The 10,132-nt window shown below is 41.4% G+C and overlaps 1 long non-coding RNA gene across 2 annotated transcripts; it reads left to right on the top strand.

Moving 5' to 3' along the window:
* The first annotated feature begins 2,488 nt into the window (after window positions 1-2,488).
* LOC104961128 (uncharacterized) lies at window positions 2,489-3,717 on the top strand. Of its 2 annotated transcripts, none has more exons than XR_800061.1 (3): window positions 2,489-2,567; window positions 3,107-3,232; window positions 3,447-3,717. It is a non-coding gene; the product is annotated as an uncharacterized lncRNA (long non-coding RNA). The 2 variants fall into 2 exon arrangements; XR_800062.1 differs by having other exon boundaries at window positions 3,107-3,281.
* The last annotated feature ends 6,415 nt before the right edge of the window (window positions 3,718-10,132 follow it).

Here is a 10,132-nt window from a genome sequence, read left to right as displayed (position 1 = left end):
AGTGGGCCCTCACGGGGGGGGGCTGGGGCAGGAGCTCCAATTACACGCCACAGTAGGACAGAACCGTCGAGTACACATAACTAGTACCCCAGAGATGGCCCTCAGTTTCGGAGAAAGACCAAGTTGAGTTTACGAACACCTGCACACGACGCCCAGCTGTAGAAGTATTCTAGTAACCTCAACAGTGGATTTATGCTCAGTAGAAATGGCCATGACATGGGACCTTTAAGCCAGACCCCAGGGAGCAAGTCCAGTTCAGATTACTGCTGGTAAGGTTGGTATTTTCCCAATAAAGTTGTACGAATGATAGTGGGAAAACGCGATGGCAGCAAAAAGAGGGATATGTGTCTGAATTGGGAAGGGACGCAACATTTGGCCAACTTTTAGATAATGTCCGAGAAGTGCGCCAACACATACCCATTTCAGGGGAATAAGACTTTAGAAAAACATTAAGTAGTTAGAAGGGAAATGCAATTACTGTTTCTTATATATTAAATAGCTGCAGGATGAAGACGTAGAAGAAGAAGGAACAGCAATTAAAATATACGGTATATAAAGCCGCCAATGCTCATATCCATCTATCATATTGAGCCTGGGATTGGCTGTATCACCAGAGGAAATCAAAGGTTTTTAATAGGTTATAATGAAGCGCAGGTATAACGTGGGAAAGAACTCAGACGGCAATCAAGCTCAAGAGCTCTTCAAGTAATAGCTTGCTATTTTGAATTTCCGTTGGTCCTGCGGGGAAAGTTTTGGATGATTCCATAATTCACTTATTAGCTTTTGTTAGCGATCCTCACTCACAGCGCGGAAATTCAAAATGTCAAGGTGTCTTTTCAGGCAGCGACCAGACGAGGCATTTCCGTACGTGCACAGAATCCAGAAGCAACTATAATCCAGAGCTCATTTCCACGGCTTTCAAACACTCTCCAGGGTGCTTACAGGCTGTAAGGGGTGGGTGTGTGTGTGTGTGTGCGTGTGCGTGTGCGTGTGCGTGTGTGTGTGTGTGTGAGTGTGAGTGTGTGGATGGAGGATGATCAGTGCAGTGTTGCTCTCAAATCAGCAGCTATCGATTAATCTGACAGAGCAGTAAGCACAGTCGGCCATTGGTGGGGCAGGGCATGTGTGAATGTGTGTGTGTGTGTGTGTGTGTGTGTGTGTGTGTGTGTGTGTGTGTGTGTGTGTGTGTGTGTGTGTGTGTGTGTGTTTCACAGTAGCTTGAACCTGCAGTGATCCACTAATGGGCCTGTGCTGCCTTGTTCCTCATTGATCATTGGAGGCTTGGCCGGTGGCTTATGAGCCATATCCTGTGGCCATTTAATGCCAGTCCATTAAACCTCCTAACACCCCAAAATGACCGCAAATGGGAACATCTCAATTATCAGCACATCAAGGTACTGAATCCACTTTTATGTTATTTGCTTTTTAATCACTCGCTCCATCACCACCTCCATTACGATGGTCGAAATCCTGCCCATGCAATTATGAAAACAACACAGAGTGGAGGTCAATTTGCTGGCATTATTAATCAGAAAATAGAATTACACCTGACCAGATGTGTTCTGCACCGTTTTGCGTTGAGTGTGTGTCAGTAGCAAAGCAGTGAGCTGTGTGTAGCTGAGGAACAAAGCCTCTTGCTGACTGATTTAATACACCCAGGGTCATGAGCGTATCAACAAGCATTATAACTGCTCTGTATTTGTGATCACAGGTGAGAGCTTGATCTACCGTCCTAACTGAAGTTACACTCTAAAAATGTCACCGCCTGGCGCATATCCTTCATATAAGAGAGTGAAATGGAGCGAATACAAACGTTGCTTATGCTTCTCATCCTTGAAAGATAAAATACTGTCCTCACAAGTAAAATCACAGCATTAGTGTTTTGTTCAGTTGGCTAAGATAATTTATATTTACCTCAAAAGGACATCAAGTGGCAACATGAGTAATGAGTGCATCTCAGAGTCTGAGCACCGTGACACTTACAAGCAGCATTCATGTGTTCAGACTCTTTTAATGGATGCATTGTTGAATACTAGGGAGTTGGGACATGGAAAGCAAAAGGAGCACATCATCGGCGAGTTCAACTTCATTTCCAAATCAAAATATGACTCTAGCCTTAGGCAGAATGTATACTTGTTCATATTTTAACCATAACAATCCTTATTTCTTCACTCACAGAACAACAAAGGCATTGTTGAAGAAAGCCTGAACCAGAAACGTAACTAAAAGTAAAATAAAAAATGCATTTGAAGCCAGAGTTTCACGATCTGTCTGTGTTGTGTTTTGTCTTGTCTTGTCTTTGGTTTCCTGTTTTATTGAAAAGTGTTCACCCCCCTGTCTTGCCTGTTGCTTTCCGTCTGTTTTCCCTCCTACCTGATTACCCGATTGTGTTCACCTGGTGCCCCTGTGTTTTCTCCTCCCTCCTCACCTGTCTCTTGTTTGTTTGATTAGTCCTGTGTGCATTTAGGTTCTGTGTTTTCTGTTAGTCTTTGTGAGTTCCTTGTTGTTGTTTGACTGTGTTTACGGGGAAGAGAGTTCAGCTCTGGATCAGCAGCCTTGAAATAAAGGTATTTTCTGTTTATCTGCATTTGGGTCCTGCTTGCCTCACTCAACCTTGACACAGAGTTTGGAACGCTTTCAAGTGCTCCGGCCCCGTCTCAACATCATCCTTGCATTACACCTCGTAGGTCTTCACTAACAAGCGTACACACTGTACAATGAGATACAATCTTTTTTAGAATCCATGATTTAAATGTAAACCAAAAAGGTCTCCCCACTATCAAAAGCACATTGAAGGAACCTGGTCAGAAAGAAAACAATCAGGACTTACATTTAGAGATTTAACATCTTGATTTTGGTTTGTTTTTAGCTAGCTCATGAGCCTAGATGATGTTCTTTGGTCAGTACGATGGATGGTCCTCCACCACTTCAACAACCAGTTTCGACACATGCATCTTTCTGTTGCTCTGTGACATATTGGGTACACGGAGATCAAGATCTAACTTCAATGTGTAATAAAACATAGTCAGATATGATTATACTCTAGCATTGCGACGTTGAAACAATGACGAGTTTCGTTAAACTTGTTTTTGTTTTGCCTCCCCAGATCAGAGCGCAGCTGCATTCCCTTCTGATTGGTGGTTGTCTGCTGAAGCGTTACCATGTGTCCGTGTTGTGATGATACATCAAAGCTGTATGCTGTTCTTTCAAAGCCATGATGCTTGTGCCGAGGGTTTGTTTCCGCTCCTTGATGAGTTGCATTGCACCAACATGTCTCTAAAGTATTAATGCCCATCATTCAATATTTACTCAAACTCAAAGTAGCACATGGCTTATACTCAGCTGGGTCTTATTTGCTATATTTAAAAAACATGCTGTCCAAACCCTGCAGATTTTAAGCCTCAGAGAGCAGTACATGTAAAATGCTTTTGTGATTGTGCTTTCAGAAAACAAAGTGCAGGAAGTGGGCTGTGTCACCCTGCCATCCGCCTCCAGACCACACAGCGTCAGAGGGGAGCAGCTGAAGAATCTGGAGTTCAGCCCAATGTCACACCTGTTGAACACCCTGAGGGAAGAAGGGGACAAGTGATGTGTGTTTCCTCTACCTCCATTAAAACACATTGTGCCTGAGACTACATGTGTGTGCTTCTGATAGTGTGTTAACTATTTTTACCAAATATATTGCATAGTTTATTGTGCTTCAAATCAAAGCAACATCTCCAGAATGTCTTGTTCCTCCAATCATATCAAGACAAGAAATCTGATCTGATCACAGCAACACAATAACATTTTCTTCCTACAATCATAGCCAAGCAATAAGTCTTATTCTTATTTCTTTTTCATCGTGGTCATCTTCCTCTTCTTGTCAATACTCCATTTATAGCAAAGCAACAACTCCAGAACTACTTCCTCTGATCACAGCGAGGCAATAACATCTTCTTCCTTCGATCGTAGCACGCAACAACTCCAGGACTACTTCTTCGTACAATCATAGCCAAACCAATCGTATTATTATTATTCTTTCTTCTTGATCTTGGTCTTTGTCCTCTTCTCATCAATACTCCATTCATAGCAAAGCAACAACTCCAGGACTACTTCCTCTGATCAAAGCAACGATATAACCTTTTCTTCCTTGGATCGTAGAAAAGCAACAACTCCAGGACTACCTCTTCTTTTCCGATCACGGTAACACAACAACTCCAGAACTTCCTACAATCGTAGCAAAGCAAAAACTTTTCTTGTCAATACTCCATTTATAGTCAAGCAAGAACTCGAGAACTCTTTCTACCTCTTAAAGGTAGGGTAGGTAAGAATTTGAAAGTAGGCAGCCAAAATAAATCTGCCTCTTCCTTCAGACTTCCTCACAGAGCCCCTCCTCCAACACACAGGAACACGCACATGACCAATGAGGGCACGAGATAAGTTTGTGCACAGATGGAAGGCTGACAGGCAGGTAGGCCATCCAGTTACTTTAGCCGGGCCGGCTCAGATGATTGGCCGTGCTTTTTACAGCGCCACGGCTTCAACAGATGATATTTTTTTATGTATTTATTGTCAAAACACTTCATATACTCATTGCTATCGGGATGTTAAGAGCATTCCATGGAATATAACAAAAACTTTTTCTGAAATAAATGACCTACCCCACCTTTAACTTAGAGAACAACTCCAGGACTACTTCCTCTGGTCACAGCGAGGCAATAACATCTTCCTCCTTCGATCGTAGCAACGCAACAACTCCAGGACTACTTCTTCGTACAAAAATCAAGAACTCCTCAATGGGCAAACTCTAACAACTTGCTTTTAACATCAATGATATCATTTTTTTTTTTTTTTTTTTTTTTATTCTACTAAAATCATACAAAAACAAAAACGTATAATTCATACACACAAATGAACAAAATTAATAGAAGCGGAAGGGCTGAAGCATAGCTTATAGGGAGTAGTCCTCCCGTGCATCATCATTAGCATCAATATAGTGATGGCATTTATTTCGTCAAACGTATAGAAATTAAGGAGTACAAAGAAACAAAGAAAACTAATGACAACTGGAAAAAATTAAACAAAAGTTAGGGCAAGAAAAAAGTAAATGCATATATAAGTAATACTGGGAATATCCAATACTTGTTAGCTGGAGTAATCTAATTGTTTTTACTTTAGTTTTGAATTGTTGATGACTAGTAATACTTGAAAGGTCTGGGTGTCTGGATTTCAAGTGTATGTTGTTCATAAAAAACTATTTGGATAAACTGTGTGTACTAACTCAGTCCCAGCTCTACATCCACGTCACTAAAATGGCCGTCCCCGATGCTTTCTAGATAAACGTCTCCTCTGAAGATGATGAAGCAGGAACAGACCATTTGGGATGCAACACATCAAACTCCTTCATTGTACTTTTTAGCAATTCGGTTTTTAGATCACAGACACATTTGAGCTTCAGGCAGAAGCGAACGAGCTTCTGTTCACCTCCCGTGACGTCTTCCTTTTCAGGAATTAATGATCCCCGTCTAGTCTGTGTGATTTGAATGTTATTGGAGGCCCGGAGAAAAGAGAGGAGATGTTGCATTGTTGTGATTCAGAGTGTCATCAAGCGCCCGAGGCCAGAAGATCTAACAATTAGACAGCAGCTTCACACGCACACGCACACGCACACACACACACACACACACACACACACACACACACACACACACACACACACACACACACACACACACACACANCTAGGCGAGCTTCACCACTGCGCCCCCCCCAAAAAAAATATCAAAACATCTTAACAGTTACACAGTAAAGTACTGCAGCTTTATTTATTACAAGCAAGAACAAGTTCTTGCTTGTAATAAATAAAGCTGCAGTACTTTACTGTGTAACTGTTAAGATGTTTTGATATTTTTTTTGGGGGGGGCGCAGTGGTGAAGCTCGCCTAGGGCACCAAATGTGCTAGGTCCGCCCCTGCATACAACTATTTTTAAAATCAATAAAATCATTTTCTAAATCCACAAAAGCATTTCAATTAATATCGGGAGTCATATCGTTACTTTGTTGAGAATGTGGCCGTGTGATAAGCGGGATAATGTGCAGCGACTTGGTCATTATGGGGAAAAGGAACACCGACAGGCTGATCAGGAGCCCGACACCAAGCGGAGGGATCTAGATTGGCATGAAGGTGTAAATGCTAAGCAATTCTCTACAATAGTTATAAAAACAACGTCTGCTTTGCCTTCAGCTGTCCTCCTGTTCTAACGGATTGCACTTTCAATATCCCAGAAAGAGAATCTAGAACTCTAAAGGTGCCACTCTCAACACATCGTCATCATAATAAGCTGTAATTAGTATCGTCATGCTCACCAAAATGGCCCCCCATTGTTATGTTTTCCAGCTACTGGAGGAATAGGGCATGGGTGTAGAAACTCAATTACTCACAGTAATCTGGTTTCCTGTGTGAATGTAAACATTGTCTCAAGACTTGGGAATCAGTTTTTGAAGGAGAGCTTTCTGATGGAGTTCATACTGTTTGTTTACTTGGTTTGAAGGAGTCGAAACTAGAGAGCCAGACTTATTTTCTTTCGGTTGTTGTTGTACTTTATGCTAAATCTAAGTCTTAGCAAGCATTTAAAGAAAGTAACTCATCTCCAGTTGCGTTTTTGTTACAGTTCTTTGCTTTTAATTTAAAACTTGTTGGAAGAAATTGCTACCCATCCATGTATCGTAAAAGAGTTCAATGTGCTGGAGAAATGGCACACATGTTGGTCATATATCCACCGTGGTACTTGAGCTTAAAAACACTTCGCAGGTGTGAAAGAATGAAATCATCATATATTATTGTTTATTGGAAATAGGCAACTTTTGCTCATACATTATATTCCCGTTGTGATAGTTAACATTCAGGGATGCACGAAATAAAATGTATACAAAAGATAACAAGAACTGAGAAACAGGCTGCTCCTTGTAATTGCTGATTTAAATCGAAAGACAATCCCAAAAGACACTTTGTTTTTAATTCTTCTAGATTTGTGTATGATAACTGTTTTTCTTACGATCTCTCCACAAACATTTAGCCCCTTTTTGATTGCCCTTTTTTCTGAAATTGTCCCAAGTCCCTCTACTGAAACACTAGAATAATCAACAGTTGTATTTGTTAGATTAGGGGTAGGGCTGCTCGATTATGGCAAAAATCATAATCTCGATTATTTGGGTCACTAATTGTAATTGCGATTATTAAATGCGATTATTCATTGACTTTGAAAACATCCATTTATTGGAGAAACAAAATGTGAACAGTATGTTTTTAACAGTTGATCACCCTGAACTTTAAGTATAATTCAAGTGAAGAAAAAAAAAAAAATAATAATAATAATTGTTTTTTTTCGATTACGTTTTTTTCGTAATCGTTGGAAGCCATAATCGTAATCGCGATTAAAAGAGCAGCCCTAATTAGGGGTACCAGAAGAAAGTACTACTTGATTGTTTTATTGTTACGTTTTGTGGCATTGCTGCGGTTCATTCATCGCCTGTCGTTCTAATCCCTGTTGTTCACAGATCACTGTACCTTATCCATTTGTATCTATTAAGTCATGCCGGTTGTTCGTCTGAATCAAAAGCTGTTATCCGAGGATGAGGTGCAGATTGGACTCTACATGAGGCACCTGGAATCCAAATACAAAGAGATGGAAACCAGGGATTTAGGACCATTCACCGTCCATCAACAGACTCACATGACGCTTAGGTTCTTGTCACGAGGACAAAAGACCCGAACGCAAGCCCGTGTTATCCGGTCCGTTCAATGAGGAGTTTAGGGGATGGTGACAAGTTTCTTAAAGACGGGAGATAATCTGATTAGTAATATGATACAGTGCCTCAGGGAGGGAGGAAGAAGCATTTACGAGGACAGAGAGCGGTGCACATCTTTCCTCACATCTCTGAATATAGGGGGATTTAAGGAGCTGTATTATGAGAATGACAGACATGACTTTTTTTATATATTTTTGTAGTTTCTATTCTGGGCTCGATTGGCATTTCAAATGTCCACAAGCTAGAAAGTATACTCTTATACAATGGGGTAATTGCACAATCATAGACTACACCACCTCTCACCTTTATGCTTATAATAGCAACAATTATAGTTTTCACCGTCTCCACTGAGCACCAAACTAAAAGTAGAAGACTGAAGCTTTGAAGAGCTTTGGGTGGATTGTTCTTACTTTGAGAACTTTGACAGCTGTATCTACTGGCAGCTTTGAGTCTTTCGTATTGAATGTTTATTTGATTAATAAGTCCGTTTTTATCAGCTTTTCTGGGCCACAGCGGGCAACAGCGCTGTAATCCTGCATTTCAATTATCCACAAGCTAGTTAGAGTGCAGTGTAAGATATGAATAGTTAAATTAAAAGCAGCGGCAAAAAGAAAAGTCTTCAGCCTGGATTTAAAAGTAGTAAGAGTTGGAGCGGACATGCAGGTTTCTGGGAGTTTGTTCCACTCTCTTCTTTCAAAGAGTTTTGAGTGAACTTACTTTGGAGAACTTTGACAGCTGTATCTACAGGCGACTTTGAGCCTTTCATATTGAATGTTTATTTCATTTAGTCCGTTTTTTATCATCTATTCTGGGCCACAGAGGCCACAGCGCTGTAATCCTGCCCACTGGGGACTAATAAGATGCAGCTGAAGCCTACAGCATCTAAATCGTCTTTGTCATGGATGTTATCTGCGCGGCACACAGGGCCTACGTCCAGTTTGTTCTGCTCGTCTGTATCGGAGGGGAACGGGTGGGCGTACGGTTGAAGATATCACATGGGACAATCAAGAAAAATGATCTGTTCTTCTGTCAACATTGGTGGCTGATATCCAGTATAAAGATCTTTTGATACAATTTCCAGCTGTAGTCAATTACCAATTACTGAAGGATCCTCAGTAAATAAAGATAAAAATGTCAGTGTCACCTGCAAATCTATGCAGCTAGTATTCTTTCTAGTATTACGGGTGTCTTTCTCTACTGTAGATATAAACAGATATAGACGTCATTTGGTTTAAAGCAGGAAACAGATAATGACGGCAATAGTTCCCAGTCTGTCTTTTTTCCAGCTAATTTATTATTGTGATGGCTTTTTCTTGCCGAGCAAACAAGGACATTCATTGTTTTGAATGTTGTATTTTAGGCCTTAAACATTATCTCCCCTCTCAAACTCTCTCTGCAAATCAACCTCTTATAGGTATTCAATGCTTGTCCTTAAAGGTCAGGAGCGCTCTGCATGATTTAATTTATCTAGTGGCCACCCGTCATCACCGTGGGCGACACACACACACACACACACACACACACACACACACACACACACACACACACACACACACACACACACACACACACACACACACACACACACACACACACACACACACACACACACGACGTGAGCGATAACAGCTGCAGGTTGGTTCAGCTTAAGGAAAGAGAGACAAGTCCCCAGTTGGCCTGTTAAAGTTGACAGTATAAGTGCTTGATTTTTTTTTTTATAACTTTTCCACGAGTGTTACATTGCCTTAATCTGAATGTGAGTGTGTGGAACATGGTTATTGTTATTGCAAACAAACTTGTTTTTGCATTTAAAGGGACCCTCTAAGGCTTTTTGGGGTGTTCTGTCTATATCCTTAAAGCCCCTGTCACACTGTCCCGAAATTGAAACCCGATGGACACACGATTAAGGAAATGTTCAAATTCGGCTCTGATCGTAACAACATCGGGCCATTCGTGAGGTCATCTTAAGCCATCGTATGACCGCCGGTGGAGTTTCTCAGGCTCCGGCAGCAACTTCGTGAGCGGCAACTTCGTGAGCGGCAACTTCGTAAGGCACTCGTGAGGGCATCTTGTCAAATCATGAGGGCATCTTGATATCATCGGTGCCATCGGGCATTCACCCTCACTCTGATCGGGGCGAATGCCCGATGGCACCGATGATAACAAGATGCTCTCACGATGGCCTTACGAAGGGCAAAATTGACACACAAATTCAACACGAAACTGAACCTTCGCAAGGTCCTTCGGCAATTTTTTGGCATGCCAAAGATTTTGCCACCGCTCACGAAGTTGCTGCCGGAGCCTGAGAAACTCCACCGGCTGTCATACGATGGCTTAAGAT

Source organism: Notothenia coriiceps, unplaced genomic scaffold (assembly GCF_000735185.1).
Source record: "Notothenia coriiceps isolate Sejong01 unplaced genomic scaffold, NC01 NC01_scaffold00032807, whole genome shotgun sequence".
In the NCBI taxonomy this organism is placed as follows: domain Eukaryota; kingdom Metazoa; phylum Chordata; class Actinopteri; order Perciformes; family Nototheniidae; genus Notothenia; species Notothenia coriiceps.
This window is presented reverse-complemented; position numbering and strand designations above follow the sequence as displayed.